Below are 14,985 nucleotides of genomic sequence, written 5' to 3'. Positions count from 1 at the left end.
CATCAACTCCTGGAGTTCACTCAAACTCATGTTCATTGAGTTGGTGACGCCATCCAGCCATCTCATCCTCTGTCGTCCCCTTCTCCCCATGCCTTCAATCTTTCCCAGCATCAGGGTCTTTTCAAATGAGTCAGCTCTTCACATCAGGAGGCCAAAGTATTGGAGTTCCAGCTTCAACATCAGTCCTTCCAATGAATATTCAGGACTGATTTTTTTTTAGAATGGACTGGTTGGATCTCCTTTCAGTCCAAGGGACTCTCAAGAGTCTTCTCCAACACCACAGTTCAAAAGCATCATTTATTTGGCGGTCAGCTTTTTTTATCGTCCAACTCTCACATCCATACATGACTACTGGAAAAACCATAGCCTTGATTAGACAGATGTTTGTTGGCAAAGTAATATCTGTTCTTTAATATTCTCTCTAGGTTGGTCATAACTTTTCTTCCAAAGAGTAAGCGTCTTTTAATTTCATGGTTTGCAGTCACCATCTGTGGTGATTTTGGAGTCCCCCAAAATAAAGTCTGCCACTGTTTCCACTGTTTCCCCATCTATTTGCCATGAAGTGATGGGACCAGATGCCATGATCTTCGTTTTCTGTAAGTTGATCTTTAAGCCAACTTTTTCACTCTCGTCTTTCCCTTTCATCAAGAGGCTGTTTAGTTCTTCACTTTCTGCCATAAGGCTGGTGTCATCTGCATATCTGAGGTTATTGATATTTCTCCCGCCAATCTTGATTCCAGCTTGTGCTTCATCCAGTCCAGTGTTTCTCATGATGTACTCTGCATAGAAGTTAAATAAGCAAGGTGACAATATACAGCCTTGACATACTCCTTTTCCTATTTGGAAACAATCTGTTGTTCCATGTCGAGGTCTAACTATTGCTTCCTGACCTGCATACAGATTTCTTAGGAGGCAGGTCAGGTGGTCTGGTATTCCCATCTCTTTCAGAATTTTCCATAGTTTATTGTGATCCACACAGTCAAAGGCTTTGGCATAGTCAATAAAGGAGAAATAGATGTTTTTCTGGAACTCTCTTGCTTTTTCTGTGATCTAGCGGATGTTGGCAATTTGACCTCTGGTTCCTCTGCCTTTTCTAAAACCAGCTTGAATATCTGGAAGTTTACTGTTCATGTATTGTTGAAGCCTGGCTTGGAGAATTTTGAACATTACTTTACTAGCATGTGAAATGAATACAATCGTGCAGTAGTTTGAGCATTCTTTGGCATTACCTTTCTTTGAGATTGGAATGATAACTAACCGTTTCCAGTCCTGTGGCCATTGCTGAGTTTTCCAAATTTGCTGGCATATTGAGTGCAGCACTTTCACAGCATCATCTTTTAGGACTTGAAATAGCTCAACTGGAATTCCATCACCTCTACTAGTTTTGTTCATAGTGATGCTTCCTAAGGCCCATTTGACTTTGCATTCCAGGATATCTGGCTCTAGGTGAGTGATCACACCATGGTGATTATCTGGGTCATGAAGATCTTTTTTTTTTAATATAAATTTATTATTTTAATTGGAGGCTAATTACTTTACAATATTGTATTGGTTTTGCCATACATCAACATGAATCCTCCAAAGGTATACACATGTTCCCTATCCTGAACCCCCCCTTCCTCCTCCCTCCCCATACCATCCCTCTGGGTCATCTCAGTCAGGCATCCAGTATCATGCATTGAACCTGGACTGGCAATTCGTTTCATATATGATATTATACATGTTTGTACAGTTCTTCTGTGTATTCTTGCCACTTCTTAATATCTTCTGCTTCTGTTAGGTCCATAGCATTTCTGTCCTTTATTGAGTCCATTTTTGCATGAAATGTTCCCTTGCTATCTCTAATTTTCTTGAAGAGATCTCTAGTCGTTCCCATTCTATTGTTTTCCTCTATTTCTTTGCATTGATCACTGAGGAAGGCTTTCTTATCTCTCCTTGCTATTCTTTGGAACTCTGCATTCAAATGGGTATATCTTTCCCTTACTCCTTTGCCTTTCACCTTTCTTCTTTTTACAGCTATTTGTAAGGCCTCCTCAGACAGCCATTTTGCTTTTTTGCATATCTTTTTCTTGGGGATGGTCTTACTCCCTGTCTCCTGTACAGTGTCACGAACCTCCGTCCATAGTTCACCGGGCACTCTATCAGATCTAGTCCCTTGAATCTATTTGTCATTTCCAATGTATAATTGTTAGGAATTTGATTTAGGTCATACCTGAATAGTCTGGTCGTTTTCCCTACTTTTTTCAATATAAGTCTGAATTTGGCAATAAGGAGTTCATGATCTGAGCCACAGTCAGCTCCTGGTCTTGTTTTTGCTGACTGTATAGAGCTTCTCCACCTTTGGCTGCAAAGAATATAATCATTCTGATTTTGTTGTTGACCATCTGCTGATGTCCATGTGTAGAGTCTTCTCTTATGTTGTCGGAAGAGGGTGTTTTCTATGACCAGTGCGTTCTCTTGGCAAAACTCTATTAGCCTTTGCCTTGCTTCATTTTGTACTCCAAGGCCAAATTTGCCATTACTCCAGGTGTTTCTTAACTTCCTACTTTTGCATTCCAGTCCCCTATAATGAAAGGGACATCTTTTTTGGGTGTTAGTTCTAGAAGATCTTGTACGTCTTCACAGAACCATTCAACTTCAGCTTCTTCAGCATTATTGGTCAGGGCATAGACTCGGATTACCATGATATTGAATGGTTTGCATTGGAAATGAACAGAGATCATTCTGTCGTTTTTGAGATTGCATCCAAGTACTGCATACTCCTTGGGTATATCTCCTCAAAACCTCTGATGCCTTCTCTAGTTCAGACATCACTGTGTGGTTTTTGCTTTGCTTTGTTGTATCTTCAATGATTTTAGTTTGCTTTTGAAAAGATTTACAAAAGAAAGACAATGTTATAATTAAATAGTTTAGTATTTTTTCCTTCCTTGTTGTATTTGTGTTTTTTTTCCTTTGAAATTTTGTTAATTTTTACCCTTTGAAATACTGAACTATAACATTACAGAGTGAACTTCACTCTGTAGCTTTCCCTGGGTCCTTTCTCCTTTACACACACAAACACACACCCATAGGAACAGGGGCAAAAACATCTCACATAAATTGAGTGACATTTCTCCATATTTTTCTATTTTTGCTACCTATAAGTGCATTCACAAACTATAAATTAAGGCTTTGTATTATTTCTAAATTTGTGTACATACTATTATATGCTATGAGCCATGCTATAAGTCACTCTAGGGAATAAACAACATGCATATGGAACTGGGCTTCCCTTGTGGCTCAGCTGGTAAAGAATCTGCCTGCAATGTGGGAGACCTGGGTTAGAACCCTGGGTTGGGAAGATCCCCTGGAGAAGGGAAAAGGTACCCACTCCAGTATTCTGGCCTGCGAATTCCATGGACTGTATAGCCCATGGGGTTGCAAGGAGTCAGACATGACTGAGCAACTTTCACTTTCATGTGGAACACCTATATAGGCATAGTGAAAGCCAACCTCTCTCAATTTCTTTAGGTGTATTTGTTTTTATCTATATCCCTACACAGTTGAAAACATTCTCACTGCTTTCCCAGTGTTCATGCGGTTCTGCTTGTCTTCATCTCAGAGATGAACCATGCCTTCATATCCCCAGCTTTATGTAGATGGTTCATTTCCAACTCCTTGCATCCCCTGTGCTTGCAGCCCAGACACCTTTTTCTATGTGACATAGACTCAATCTCCAGCCATGGAATTTTAACCCTAGTTCTACTCCTATGAGTTCTTCTGGCTTAAGTTCCCACTTGTCACTTTGATGTTAAGTTTCTTCTTAGTTCTTAGTTTATGGCCACTGAGGAGATCTTTTTTTTTAATTTTAAATTTGACCATTTATACCTATTCGGACTATATAGTGGGAGAGTAAACCATCTCCCAGCATTGTGGTGGAGAAGTGAGATCCTGTCAAAGTCTATCACTAAGATCAAGGATTCTGAAGGAGGTGCCTGGGTCTTGGGGAGTCCAAGCTACTACTTCCAATCATTTATTGTATGTCCCCCTCACAATTCTTTCAGATAAATTTTATTATATTCATTATGAGATAATAAGAGGAAAGAAAAACAGATTTGTTCCATCTGCACTTTGGGAATTTAAGCATGGAAATCTAAGTCCATTATGTTGAAGAAAGGGATATAAATTTCACCTTCCTGTGTAAAAGATTTTTCCCTGAGTCATTTTTTGAAGGACTCTGGACCATGAGATAAATGATCAACAACTTTAGAATTCAAATATGTCTAACCCTGAATTATTATCCAAGTCAGAAAATGTGACTTGGTCTTGCAATTTAATTTTTAACTGCATCTTCAAATGTTCACGAGTTCTTTGTCCTGAATTTGACTTGGTAGAAATAGATGTACATTGTCTCTGGGAAAAAAAGAAAAATCCAACTTAGCTTCATTTCTATAAGCAAAATTTTTAAACACTTGAATATAGATTGAAATATTTCTTTGGCTTATACTGTGATATCCACCTATTAAAAATTTTATATGTTTTTATTTTGAAAATGGTTAGTTTTCAAATTGCTTTCTTTTAGTCACTTAGAATTATTTGAGAGGATAGGGCACACATTTCTCCTTTAACTTTTAAAATTATCCTCTGAGCTGTTTTCATAGGACTGTCAACAGCTGTCATTGATAATTAGACACATGACAACTCAGCAAGATGTTGGCTTTCATTCAGGGTAAAGTTTCTGGGCAACTGCTCCAGTGTACAATCCTACTGTGATCATATAAAGCCTATTGTTCTAGTCTGGAAAGCCAGGATGGGTCCTAGCAGAGGAAGCACCTCTCTTGTGCACACTCTACTCGAAACCTCACAACGCCCAGTAGTGATTCAGGAGATTCTAGGGCAGCTGTCAAACAATCACATCAGATGAATCTGAATCCTGAAATGAAAGTCTTGACTAAATGATAATGGTCATTCTCTGGATCTGGAGATTGATGCTTTTTCATATACATTCTAAACCATGAACCCAATGATGTCTCATGTCTGCTCAGAAACTTCAGCTCCTATCATGGTACTGGCAAATCCTCTTTTCTCCAAGTTCAGGTCAAACTCCTGTTTGGCCTCATCACCTCTATAACAAATGCAGTCAATCTTGTCATTGAACTCATATTGGAAAACCATCTTTATTATTCTGAATTCTATCAGCTGAATAGAATGGTATATCTTTTGTTATCTACACAACACATTCAATTATGTGCTAGATTGTGTGTGTGTGCTCAGTTGTGTGCAACTCTTTAAAACCCCATGGACTGTAGCCCACCAGGTTGCTCTGTCCATGGGATTTTCCCAGCAAGAACACTGGAGCAGGTTTCCATTTCCTCCTCCAGAGGATCCTCCTGAACCAGGGATTGAACCTGCATCTCTTGCATCTCCTGCATTGCAGGCAGATTCTTTACCACTGAACCATCCAGGAAGCTCATGTGCTAGATTGCCATACTGCAAATACTCCTTCTTTTGTCCTTAGATGTGGCTTTCTTTCTTCTAAGGAGTAAGTGTCTCTAATTTCATGGCTGCAGTCACCATCTGCAGTGATTTTGGAGCCCAAACAAATAAAGTCTGACACTGTTTCCACTGTTTCCCCATCTATTTCCCATGAAGTGACGGGACCAGATGCCATGATCTTCGTTTTCTGAAAGTTGAGCTTTAAGCCGACTTTTTCACTCTCCTCTTTCACTTTCATTAAGAGGCTTTTTAGCTCCTCTTCACTTTCTGCCATAAGGGTGGTGTCATCTGCATATCTGAGGTTATTGATATTTCTCCCCACAGTCTTGATTCCAGCTTGTGCTTCTTCCAGCCCAGCGTTTCTCATGATGTACTCTGCATAGAAGTTAAATAAGCAGGGTGACAATATACAGCCTTGATGTGCTCCTTTTCCTATTTGGAACCAGTCTGTTGTTCCATGTCCAGTTCTAACTGTTGCTTCCTGACCTGCATACAGGTTTCTCAAGAGGCAGGTCAGGTGGTCTGGTATTCCCATCTCTTTCAGAATTTTCCACAGTTTATTGTGATCCACACAGTCAAAGGCTTTGGCATAGTCAATAAAGCAGAAATAGATGTTTTTCTGGAACTCTCTTGCTTTTTCCATGATCCAGCAGATGTTGGCAATTTGATCTCTGGTTCCTCTGCCTTTTCTAAAATCAGCTTGAACGTCTGGAAGTTTACTGTTCATGTATTGCTGAAGCCTGGCTTGGAGAATTTTGAGCATTACTTTACTAGCATATGAGATGAGTGCAATTGTGCGGTAGTTTGGGCATTCTCTGGCATTGCCTTTCTTTGGGATTGGAGTGGAAACTAACATTTTCCAGTCCTTCAACTTCAGCTTCTTCAGCATTAGAGGTTAGGGCATCAACTTGGATTACTGTGATATTGAATGGTTTACCTTGGAAACGAACCAAGATCATTCTGTCATTTTTGAGACTGCAACCAAGTATTGCATTTTAGGCATTTTTATTGACTGTAAGGACTACCCCATTCCTTCTAAGGGATTTTTGCCCAAAGTAGTAGATAAAACGGTCATATGAATTAAATTCTCCCATTCCCATCCATTTTAGTTCACAGATTCCTAAAATGTCAGTGTTAACTCTTGCCATCTCCTGCTTGACCACAATCAATTTACCTTGATTCATCAATGTAACATTCCAGGTTCCCATGCTATTCTTTCCAGCGTCGGACTTTACTTTTACCACCGGATGTAACCACACTGGGCATTGTTTCCACTTTGGCTCAGCCTCAGCCTCTTAAATATACTAGTATACATTAAAAAAAGTTGAATATTATTTCAAATAAACTTGGAACATAGGAAATTTGCCCCAGATTCATCATCCTCACATCTGCCCACCCCCCAAATTTCAATATTATTTATTTTCGTTGTTTTTTTTTTACCCCTACTTGCTTTTCCATTGTGTTGGGAATCACAGTGTAGATAAAATTTAAGGCAAGTACTTTAAGATATTTCTTTTTCTCTTTATATTAGAAAACTTTAAGAGCACCAGGGAATCCTGAAATATTCATTCAGTTATGTAGCATTCAAAATATGATCATACATCCATTTTGTTTCAGGCTATTTGTTAAAAGCTGAAAAGGAAAAGATGGTTACCACCCTCTAGGAGATTACATTCAAATAGGACAAATAAAGGTGTAGAACATTACAATAAATGTGAGCTATTTCAAATCTTAAAAGATGATGGTGTTAAAGTGTTGCACTCATTATGCCAACAAATTTGGAAAATGCAGCAGTGGTCACAGGACTGGAAAAGGTCAGTTTTCATTCCAGTCCTAAAGAAAGGCAATGCCAAAGAATGTTCAAATTACCATGCAATTGCACTCATTGCACACACCAGCAAGATTATGCTCAAAATCCTTCAAGCTAGGCTTCAGCAGTACGTGTACCAAGAACTTCCAGATGTACAAGCTGGATTTAGAAAAGGCAGAGGAACCAGAGGTCAAATTACCAACATATGACTGCCTCAGCTTGGGATTATTTTATAAGGCTTCCTAGGGAAAGGAGTGTTTGTATAAGAGTTTCCAGGTGGGAAAGCATGTACAATGGAGGAAATATATGGAAGACTGTGCTGGTTTGGGAGTTGGGAATATGTATTATGACTAGTGGAGAGTCCTAGGGTTTGATGACTGCAAAGAATTAAGGTTTGCAGGTGCTTCTGGATAAGTGGGATGATTACAATCCAGGAAAAACACAAGTCTATGGAAAGGAAGAGTTTGTAGAAAGCCAATAACACATGAGGAAGGGGAAAAGAGAAGTTGTAACACCTGAGGGGAGAAATAGCAATGCTGAAATCCAAGTATAAAATAGGGAGGAGGCTGGCAGATGCTATGAAATCCTTTTATGGAGCAAAAGGGCAGTGACCTTGGAATTGCTGAGCCAGCAGTAGTGACATATTCAATGCCAAATTATGTGCTGGAAAACAAATTAAACAGAAGTGGAGAAAAGACCAGACCACATAAGAGTTTTCAGTAGCAAAGCATACAAGAGAACCTGCTCAGTTGATAAGGAAACCGGGGGTCCCTTTCAGGCACCCTGGAGAACCAGGAGACCTGAACATGATGGATCCAGGTACAGAGCCTGATCACCAAACAGCTTAGTCAGGCAACCACCCACCAAAAGCCACCCCTTCCAAATGTTGCTGCCGTGTTTAGCTGGGCTCTTGATAACCTCGTCAGTTGGGAAAATTGATTTTAGGACAGAAACAGGCCAACCTGCAAGATAAGTAGGCATTAACCTCAGGCTTCCTCCCACGCACACTACTCATGCACACTTGGAGAGCACATAAATTCTGGTTACTTTGTGCTCCCAGTGTGTTCTGAAAGCTTTTCGTTAATTAGCCTCTCCTTAAGGGTCGGACACGACTGAGGGACTTCACTTTCACTTTTCACTTTCATGCATTGGAGAAGGAAATGGCAACCCACTCCAGTGTTCTTGCTTGGAGAATCCCAGGGATGGGGGAGCCTGCTGGGCTACCGTCTATGGGGTCGCACAGAGTCGGACACGACTGAAGCGACTTAGCACCAGCAGCAGCAGCAGCCTTCATTTAAAGTCAAATGCCAAACCTATCTTGTAAGTAGAGCCATTTTAGCTAAAGTAAGATTTGCTTGGATTAAGTTTTCTCCCAACTGTTAGCTATTTCTCTACAAGTTCTCTTAAAACACTGGTTACACACTAAGAAGATTCTCAGCACCCTGCATAGCATCATAAACCAAAAGCCATTAACTTCTACAATGGTATCAACTTATATCCTTTCTCAAAATCATTGTTATCTTCAGTTTCTGAAAAGAACCATTTCATGTCTTCCAAATTTTCTTGATCGTTAAGATCCAACGAGACCACCAGGATTCTAAATCCTATTATGAACATCTTTTTTTTGCCCCTGTTGCCTCATTGTAAAATTAGGGTCAAAAATACTACCTACTTGTTGGGTTGTTGTAAGAATTAGCTGGCACATAAGAAACACTGCAAATGTTGGCTAATTCATGGCGTCGCAAGGAGTCAGACACGACTGAGCGACTCAACTGAACTGAACTGAACTGAAATGTTGGCTATTATGTTACTGTTTTTATTATTTTTTTCTTCTTATTCATGCTGCTTATTTTGTCTCATTTTTCTTTATCTAGTAATTCTTACCAACTTTCAGTGCTCAGTTCAACTCAATGGTCACTTTCTCAGTGAGGCTTTCCTGGGCTTCCCTGGTGGCTCAGTGATAAAGAATCCACCTGTCAAAGCAGGAGACACTTATGTGTGGAGCAACTAAGCCCATGCACCACAACTATTGAGCCTATGCTGTAGAGCCCTGGAACCACAACTACAGAAGTCTGAAGGCCCTGTGCTTCACAACAAGAGAAGCCACAGCAATGAGAAACCCGCACACCACAACTAGAGAGTAACTCCTGCTCCCTGTAACTAGAGAAAAGCCTGTGCAGCGATGAAGACCCAGCACAGCAAATAAATAGAATCAGTGAGGTCTTCCTTGGCCACCCTGTCCTTCTTCCAATCATTCAAATTCTTCTACATTACATTCCCTTAGTTCTCATCCTAATTGTAGTATGTGATTGATTTAGAATCTACTTTCCCCCTTTTCCTCCCCTCTGTAGGACTTTAACCAAATGTCAACTTTTCAATGAGTCCTTCTTCCCTGTTTAATTTTTCTCCTTAGCATTGATTGCTTCCACACAATATGTAGTTTACTTATTGTTTTCCTCTATATCACATGAACAGAAACTGTATCTCTGCCTGCCACTGCTTTAGCTCAAAAAGGCTGCATGGCCTAAAATATTAAGCATAAGATAAAATATTTTCTTTTATTTACAAAGTAAGTCATTTCTATTTTTGATGACAAGTTTTAGATGTCAAGTTTAAAATATTCAGCAGAGTACCTGAAGTTGTAAAAACTTTTTATGTGATACACAATCAAAACAGTTTGAAAACCACTTCTCTACACAAATTGTCTATTTTTAAGCAGTATCCAAAAAAAAAAAAACACAAAAAGGCTTCCCTGGTCATTCAGTTGGTAAAGAGTCCACCTGCAATTCAGGAGACCTGGGTCTGATCCCTGGGTTGGGAAGTTCCCCTGGAGGAGGGCATGGCAACCCACTCCAGTATTCTTGGCTGGAGAATCCCCATGGACAGAGGAGCCTGATGGGCTACAGTCTATGGGGTCACAAAGAGTTGGACATGACTGAGCAACTAAGCATACACCAGATAAAATAAAATGAGGAATGACTTCAATTAGAGTATTTCATGACATGATTTGATTTTAATAAAAAGCAACCATCTAAGTTTTTTTGTTGGAGGATTTTATCAAATACATCTTGAAACTTGGCACTCCAGGAAAATAGTCCAGCTTCATTTGGAAGAACTAGTTACCTAACCTGCCTTGCTTCAGTTGCTCTGAACTCAGAACATTCCAACTCTGACCAATCTTCTCCTATAATAAGAGCCACACAAAGCAGACAAGAAAAGGCAGGAGAACCAAAAACCAGATGAATATTAATCATTAACAGGTAATTCCCAAACCAATATTTGGAAACTCTTTGTTTACACTCTAAGTATCATTCCACAAGAAAAGGTGTGGATGCCATTTTTTTTTTTTAATAGAAAGAGGAATAGTGTGAACATAGGCATATTTTCAGGAAATTTTAGGAAATAAATTGGAACTTAGGGAGCTTGATGAAGACCTTGGGAAATGTGTTCATGTGCTTTTGGCACTGAGAATTCCATGGAGAAAATAAAGTAAAAGATCCAAGGATAAAAGTCAGCAGAAATTAGAAGACAGATATAAGGTTCTAGCATATTGATAAATAGATGAAGGATTTTCAACAAACAGAAAAGAATCAATAATTAAAGCAAAATTGAAGGAAACTCTAAGACCACTAGATGAAAAGCAAATCACTGATATTGTTCAAGGGAACATCAATTGGAAGTGATTAACATCTTGGAACATCTTGGTCAAAGTATGGAATTTAGGTTAAAGATAGAATCTTATATCACTGAGTCTAAATATACCTCTCTTAAAAAAGTTAGCTGGCTGATCAGACTTCATTATTATATTAGATACAAGAAAAGACTCGAAGGAAGTCAATACTGTCCAAGTTAATATTTTAATGTATTGAGGTTCCATAATGATAGTATTCCCATGAAAAAAGAAATTATTCACTATTATGGGACTCAGGAATATTGAAGTACTGTTTTAAAATATCTCCACTGAAATATATTCAGAAGAAGTAGATGCAGGGAGCGGGTTCATGAAAAAAAAATAGTTAGTGGCTAGGGCTAGGCTAAGGTAAGCAAGAGGTGCCCATGGTACAGAATTAAGGAGATACTCTCATATGCCAATTCTGTGCTTGCACAAAATGAGCCTGATAAAGAGTGCCTCCCTGGCACCTGGCTTGCCTCACTCTAGTGACCCTTGAATTAAGTTCAAATAACAGTGACAACTATGATATTCAATGGAATGCAGTTCTCATATGCAAAGTACTTAATGCGACACTAGTAAATTAGCTGCAACAGGTTAGAACAAAATTTCAGAGAACAGCAATGAAGCCAAGGCGCTGTACGTAGGTGAGACCTTCAGATGGACCAGTGAGTAGCACTGAGACATTATTCACCTTTTACTCCATAGGTTATTAACTTGAGAAATAAAGCAGTAAGATAACAATAAATCTGGGGGCACAACACAGCAAAATGTAATCTTCCCACACAAGAGGACTTATAGTCTTCCTCTATGCCTTATTGTTTCATTTAAATAAAAATAGTCAAAACAAAATTTTTAAGTAAAACAGGAAGCAAGAATGACAAAAGATAAGGCTAACATATTAAAAAATAAGAGACAAACTCTCTTTGAAATAAATAAATCACTAAGTGATCTAATGAAGAAGCAGAAAGCAAGCACACAGGCATCATGTCAGAGGTACAGAAAAAGCTCAAACCTCAGCTATAGAAAAACATGAATATATTATAAAAAGATAATTGACAACACACTGGAATATTTTACAAATATAATTTAAATTATGTATAAAATAGATGATCTTCCAAGATATCTTAAGTTGTCAAAACGGATGGAAGAAAATATAGAGCCCTTTAACAGGCCCATAACACGAAGGAAATAAAGGCTCTTCTCTAAGTAGCTTTGGTGGTGGATTAGTCACTGTTGTGCCTGACTCTTGTAACCACATGGACTGTAGCCTGCCAGGCTCCTCTGTCCATGGGATTTAAGCCTACATAATTATAAACCAATGCTTTCAAGCCTTCAGATAATAATAAAAATAATAAAATTTCCATCCTAGCTAATTTTTTCAGAGTATTGGGGAATAAGCAAAGTTCTCCTTTCTTGTTTTGAAATCAGCATAAGCCCCATATCCAGACATGACACTCATGCACCCAGAGCCAATGTCATATACCAATAAAGAAGCAGAAGTCCTGAAGAAGCCATCAGTGAATCAGAGTCTGTGGTCTATCAAAAGAATATTCAAGAAACAGTTTGCTCAACATTAATAACTATAATTATGTACAATATTTAATAATCAAAGAGAAGGAGATCATCTCATTCAATAGATATCAATATGATTTTTGAGAAAAGCAAATTAATTTACATTAAATGTTAGAAATGAATATTAGAAAAGAATCGTTAATGTTAGAAACAACTCTTTGGGATGAGGGAGATGGATTAGAGATGCTTCCTATCTACCACAATGCATCTATTCTGAAGACCTTAGGAAATGTGGAGGGTAACTATTTAAGACCATCAAATGGAGAAAGATAACTGAAGTGTCTTTGACATGCAGATGTTATTTTTCAGGAATAATCAAAGCAGGTGCTCAGAAAGACTAGAAATGCTGAGCCATTGTTCTTACCTTTACTTCCAAAGACAAATGATGCTTCCAGGGATAGGGTTTCTTGGGAAGCCTGAGCTCACTCATTTTGCTGTTTAAGAACTTAGACTTTAATCCAGAATCTGACAACAGAGACTGCCCTGCTGCCTCCTGCTCTGATGCTGGTGGATCAGGCAAAGAAGGGGGACGCAGAGGATCAGGGAGAATGGGAAAGTAGAGACCAGGGCTCCTTCCCAGGTGTCTGTTTGTCAGACCTAAGCTGAAGAGAGAAGAGAAACTTTGAACTGGATGAAACATCGAGTTTAAGTAAATGTTTTACTTTTTATACACATAAAAATGTACAAATCATAAATATACACTTTTCACAAGGTAAAAACACCCAGGTGACTAGCATCCAAGTAATGGATTATTACCAGTACCTCAGGAGCCTCCTTTAAGTGCCCTCTTCCCTCTCCTACCCAAGGGGAATCCTTACCTTAATTTTTAATAGTTAGTTTTGTCTGTTTTTAAAAACAAAACTCTATTTAAACTTTGTTTTAGATTCTTATTACTCCCTACTGAGTACTCCTCCCTTTTCACTAACTTATTATTTTCTATTGGGTTGTAGCTGATTAACAACGTTGTGATAGTTTTAGGTGAACAGCAAAGGGACTCAGCCATACATATATGTATATTTATTCTCCCCCAAACTCTATTTAAACTCCTAAAAGAAGGTAACTTTTGTCTTGTTTCACTTAAAAAGTGTTTATGAGATCTGTCCATGGTGTTGCATATTGAGATCTATTTATTCTCATTGTTGTGGGAATAGACCATAATTTTTAAATCATCTTTCTCTTGACAATTAAGTTGTTTGCTGTTGGGCTATTATAAATAGTGCTCCTATGAACATCGTTGTACATCTTTTTCCAAATATCTGTGTACATTTCTAAGTGAAATGTCTAAATCATTGGAATGTCTAAATTTAGCCTTAGGAGATATCACCAAGAAACTTTTCCTGATTTCTTTTATACTCACAGTCATAGGGTATGAGAGTTCCAGTTGCCTCACATCTTGCCAGTGTTTTCTGTTTTCCATTTTCTTTTATTTTTCCTTTCCTGTTAAGCATGTAGTGGTATTTTACTGTGGTTTTGATGTTCATTTCTCAAAAGTCTAAGAAAGTTGAGGGCCAATTTATACATATAGACCACCTGAATTTTTCTTTTATAAAGTCTTTGTTCAAAACATTTGCCTATTGGGTAGTCTAGGTTTTTTCTCTTTTTTTCCTGTGTTCAATTTGCCCATCCACTATACTACTCCTCTCTTTTATTCTTCTTTTGGTTTACTACAAACTCTCCTTCCTCTCTAAACTGTAAATACCCAGAAGAGAGAGTCAGAATGTTCTCATCTCAGCATCACCTTCAGAGCCTGGCAATCAGGTTCTTTTAAAGCACTAGCTCAAAAATATCCATTGATTTATATTAGGAGATTCTCGTTATCTTCTCAATTAGCCCAAGGGTCTAGTCCCCGTGGTTCTACTTGGCTTCTAAACATGCTAAGAATTTCTCCTCTAGGATGGCTGTAGCAAAACCGATATCAGCTCTTTGTGTAGAGACAGCCTAGAGGGTGTATTTTAAGTACCAGGAGTCAGAATTAATTCCTCTTGGGGTAGATGATTACTATCTGAGACTCTTGAGAAAATAAGGAAACTCTAAAAAAGGTCAAATGATCTTTTTAATCTTGAAAAGAATTTCTCTGGTGTGTGATATTTTTCTATGATTTCTTACATCTTATGTCTTTAGGTTTCTTCTCTTCCATTTAAACCTTCATTTCATTTGAAAATGTCTTTGTTGCCTTCCTCCAATTTTCACTCTATGGTCCAAACTATCTCATTGTCTCCTCTAAAAGTTACCACATTGCCTCCCTTCACATTCATTCTATTTACATTACAGGTTTTCCAATTCTATCTGCTCTCTCCTATGATATTTAGCTAATCTAATTTAATCTCCTTGTCATTTCCTGATTATCAATCTCCTGGAAATAGTTAGATAAGTAAATATCTATTTTGCCTGAGGGAAATAATCCTAGTGTAAATAATTTTAAAATGACCCATTTAATTTTAGCATGTGAATTTTA

Source organism: Capricornis sumatraensis, chromosome 22, assembly GCF_032405125.1.
Source record: "Capricornis sumatraensis isolate serow.1 chromosome 22, serow.2, whole genome shotgun sequence".
NCBI classification, from domain to species: domain Eukaryota; kingdom Metazoa; phylum Chordata; class Mammalia; order Artiodactyla; family Bovidae; genus Capricornis; species Capricornis sumatraensis.
The sequence above is the reverse complement of the archived record's forward strand: the minus strand, read 5'-3'. Positions refer to the sequence as shown.